The sequence below is a fragment of the Arachis ipaensis genome, chromosome B1 (assembly GCF_059453495.1).
Source record: "Arachis ipaensis isolate K30076 ecotype BB chromosome B1, ASM5945349v1, whole genome shotgun sequence".
In the NCBI taxonomy this organism is placed as follows: Eukaryota; Viridiplantae; Streptophyta; class Magnoliopsida; order Fabales; family Fabaceae; genus Arachis; species Arachis ipaensis.
The window spans coordinates 23,911,714-23,916,590 of NC_142436.1; the positions used below are offsets into that span (position 1 = coordinate 23,911,714).

At 40.6% G+C, this 4,877-nt stretch overlaps 1 pseudogene; it reads right to left on the minus strand.

Moving 5' to 3' along the window:
* Positions 1-1,713: 1,713 nt before the first annotated feature.
* Positions 1,714-4,495, minus strand: LOC148575979 (uncharacterized; annotated as a pseudogene).
* Between the last annotated feature and the right edge of the window lie 382 nt (positions 4,496-4,877).

Consider the following 4,877-nt stretch of genomic DNA (forward strand, 5'->3'; position numbering starts at 1 on the left):
GGTATGGAGAGGTTCCTATAGGAGTCTTGAATGCTGTTCTGTATGCCCACAGAGCATCATCCAAGCTCCTTGCCCAATCCTTTCTACGGGCAATTACAGTCCGTTCTAGGATTCTCTTTAGTTCTCTATTAGAGACTTCAGCCTGTCCATTTGTCTGTGGATGATACGGAGTTGCTACTTTGTGGCTAATTCCATATCGAACCATAGCAGAGTAAAGCTGTTTATTACAGAAATGGGTTCCCCCATCACTGATTAGTACTCTGGGAACACCAAATCTGCTGAAAATATGTTTCTGGAGGAACTTCAGCACAGTCTTGGTATCATTAGTGGGTGTGGCAATTGCTTCCACCCATTTAGATACGTAGTCTACTGCCACTAGAATATAAGTGTTTGAGTATGATGGTGGGAAAGGACCCATGAAGTCTATACCTCATACATCAAACAACTCAATCTCTAAGATCCCTTGTTGAGGCATGGCATAACCATGAGGCAAGTTACCAGCTCTTTGGCAACTGTCACAGTTACGCACAAACTCTCGGGCATCTCTATAGAGAGTAGGCCAATAGAAGACACATTAGAGGACTTTAGTGGCTGTTCGCTCACTTCCAAAATGTTCTCCGTACTGTGATCCATGACAATGCCACAGGATCTTCTGTGCCTCCTCTCTAGGGACGCATCTGCGGATCATTCCGTCAGCGCATCTCTTAAAGAGATATGGTTCATCCCATAAGTAGTACTTTGCATCAGAAATTAGTTTTTTCTTTTGCATCCTGCTGTACTCCTAGGGTATGAACCTCACAGCTTTATAATTTGCAATGTCTGCAAACCATGGTGCCTCCTGAATGGCAAAGAGTTGCTCATCCGGAAAGGTCTTAGAGATCTCAGTGGAAGGGAGGGACGCCCCAGCCACTAGTTCTAACCGGGACAGGTGATCAGCTACTTGGTTCTCTGTCCCTTTTCTGTCTCTTATTTCTATATCAAACTCTTGCAGAAGCAACACCCATCTTATGAGCCTGGGTTTTGAATCCTGCTTTGTGAGTAGATATTTAAGAGCAGCGTGGTCAGTGTACACAATCACTTTTGATCCTACTAAATAGGATCTAAACTTGTCAATGGCATAAACCACTGCAAGCAGCTCTTTTTCTGTGGTTGTGTAATTCTTCTGTGCATCATTTAGAACACGACTGGCATAGTAAATGACGTGCAGAAGCTTGTTATGCCTTTGTCCCAACATTGCACCAATGGCATGGTCACTGGCATCACACATTAATTCGAATGGTAATGTCCAGTCAGGTGCAGAGATGACTGGTGCTGTGACCAGCTTGGCTTTCAGGGTTTCAAACGCCTGCAGACACTCTGTGTCAAATACAAATGGCATGTCAGCAGCTAGCAGGTTGCTCAGAGGTTTTGCAATTTTTGAAAAGTTCTTTATGAACCTCCTATAGAATCCTGCATGCCTCAGAAAGCTTCTGATTGCCTTTACATTGGCAGGTGGCGGTAATTTTTCAATTACCTCTACCTTGGCTTGATCTACCTCTATTCCCTTGCTTGAAATTTTGTGCCCAAGGACAATTCCTTCAGTCACCATAAAGTGACATTTTTTCCAGTTCAAGACCAGGTTAGTTTCTTGGCACCTTTTCAGGACAAGTGCTAGATGATCAAGACAGGAGCTGAATGAGTCTCCAAATACTGAGAAGTCATCCACGAAGACTTCTAAGAATTTATCTACCATATCAGAGAAAATAGAGAGCATGCACCTCTGAAAGGTTGCAGGTGCATTGCAGAGACCAAAAGGCATTCTTCTGTAAGCAAATACTCCAGATGGACATGTGAATGCTGTTTTTTCTTGGTCTTGAGGATCCACTGCAATTTGGTTGTAGCCTGAATAGCCATCCAAAAAGCAGTAGTATTCATGACCTGCTAGTCTTTCTAGCATTTGGTCTATGAATGGTAAAGGAAAATGATCCTTTCTGGTGGTTGTATTGAGCCTTCTGAAATCAATACACATACGCCACCCTGTGACTATTCTTGTGAGAACCAGTTCATTCTTTTCATTATGGACCACTGTCATACCTCCCTTCTTGGGGACAACTTGGACAGGGCTCACCCAGGGGATATCAGAAATAGGATAAATAATCCCAGCCTCTAGTAACTTAGTGACCTCTTTCTGCACCACTTCTTTCATGGCTGGATTTAGCCGCCTCTATGGTTGAACTACTGGCTTAGCATCATCCTCTAATAGGATCTTGTGCATACATCTTGCTGGGCTAATGCCCTTAAGGTCACTTATAGACCATCCAAGAGCTGTCTTGTGTGTCCTTAGCACTTGAATTAGTGCTTTCTCTTCCCGTGGATTCAAAGCAGAGTTTATGATCACTGGAAAAGTGTCACCCTCTCCCAAAAATGCATATTTCAGGGATGGTGGTAGTGGTTTGAGCTCAGGTTTAGGAGGTTTCTCCTCTTCCTGAGGGATTTTCAGAGGTACTTTTATTTCCTCTGATTCCTTCAGATCAGGCTGAACATCTTTAAAGATATCTTCTAGCTCTGATTCAAGACTCTCAGTTATATTGATCTCTTCCACTAAAGAGTCAATAATATCAGTGCTCATGCAGTCATTTGATGTGTCTAGATGCTGCATAGCTTTGACAGCATTTAACTTGAACTCATCCTCATTGACTCTCAGGGTCACTTCCCCTTTTTGTACATCAATAAGAGTTCGTCCAGTTGCTAGGAAAGGTCTTCCTAGAATGAGAATTGCACTCTTGTGCTCCTCTATTTCCAGCACTACAAAGTTAGTGAGAAAGGCAAATGGCCCAACCTTGACAATCATGTCTTCAATGATGCCTGATGGATATTTAATGGAGCCATCAGCAAGTTGAAGACATATCCGGGTTGGTTTGACTTCTTCAGTCAACCCAAGATTTCTGATAGTGGATGCAGGTATTAGATTGATACTTGCTCCAAGGTCACATAGGGTTGTCTTGGTACAGGCACCCTCTAATGTGCATGGTATCATAAAGCTTCCTGGATCTTGAAGCTTCTCTGGTAAGCTTTTCAGAATGACTGCACTGCATTCTTCAGTGAGAAACACTCTTTCAATTTCTCTCCAATCCTTCTTATGACTTAAGATCTCTTTCATGAACTTAGCATAAGAGGGTATTTGCTCAAGTGCCTCTGCAAATGGAATATTTATTTCAAGAGTCCTGAGATAGTCTGCAAAGCGGGCAAATTGTTTATCCTGTTCCGCTTGGCAGAGTTTCTGAGGATAAGGCATCTTGGCTTTATATTCTTCAACCTTAGTTGCTGCAGGTTTATTCCCTACAGGAGTGGTTGGAGAAGCCTTCTTAGGAGGGTTACTATCAGCACTTGCAGGTGTCTGATCCCTCATTGGCGTTTGAACGCCAGAACTGGACAAGGAATGGGCGTTTAACGCCAACTTTTCCCCCTTTTCTGGTGTTTGAACACCAGAGTTATTCCTCTCTGGGCTCTTGATGTCCTCAGAGGGATTTTGGGCAGTGATTTGGTCATCCTCTGTCATTTGTTCCTTTCTTGACTTTTTGCTACTTTGGGCTGAGTTATTCAATGTCTTCCCGCTCCTTAGTTGGACAGCTTGGCATTCTTTTGTTATCTGTTTAGATAGCTGCTGTCTTGTCTGATTCAATTGTGCTTCTATATTCTTGTTAGCATTTTTAGTGTCTTGGAGCATCTCTTTGAATTCTGCTAATTGTTTTGTCATAAGGAGTAATTGCTGATTAAGTTCCACAATCTGTTCTTTAGGATTGGGATCAATAGTTACTGCTATAGCCTCTTCTTTTATGGAGGACTCACTATTTGAGTACAGATGTTGATTTCTAGCAACTGTATCTATGAGTTCTTGAGCCTCTTCAATTGTTTTTCTCATGTGTATAGATCCACCAGCTGAGTGATCTAGGGACATCTGAGCTTTTTCTGTAAGCCCATAGTAAAAGATGTCTAACTATACCCACTCTGAAAACATTTCAGAAGGGCATTTTCTCAGCATCCCTCTGTACCTCTCCCAGGAATTATAAAGGGATTCATGATCCTCTTGTTTAAAGCCTTGGATGTCCAGCCTTAGCTGTGTCATCCTTCTTGGAGGGTAAAATTGATTCAGGAATTTGTCTGTTAATTGCCTCCATGTTTTTATGCTTGATGTGGGTTGGTTATTTAACCACCTCTTAGCTTGATCTTTTACAGCAAATGGAAACAATAATAATCTGTAGACATCCTGATCCACTTCTTTATCACGTACTGTGTCAGCAATTTGTAAGAACTGTGCCAGAAACTCAGTAGGTTCTTCCTGTGGAAGACCGGAATACTGGCAATTTTGCTGCACCATGATAATGAGCTGAGGATTTAGCTCAAAGCTGCTTGCTTTGATGGGAGGTTTACAGATGCTACTCCCATATGCAGCTGTAATGGGGTTAGCATATGACCCCAGAGTCCTTCTGGACTATTCACTTCCTCTTATGTCCATGATGGAGAAAAGGGAATTGATATGAATTATTTTTTTATTTAAAAGTAACCGAAAATAATAAGTAAAATAAATGGAAAACAAAATAAAATTTTGAAAACAACAAGAAAATAAAATAAAAGCAAATTGAAAACTAAATTAATTAATTAATTAAAAAGATATGATTGAAAAGATATGATTGAAGAAATTAAAAAGATTTGATTTTTGAAAAAGATTTGAAAAGATCAATTTTTGAAATTAGAATATTGACTTGACTAAAAAAAAGATATGATTTTGAAAATCTTTGACTAAATCAATGCAAAATTTCGAAATTTATGAGTAAAATAAGGAAAGGATATTTTTTTTATTTTTGAATTTTAATGCGGGAAGAGAAAAACAACAAAAT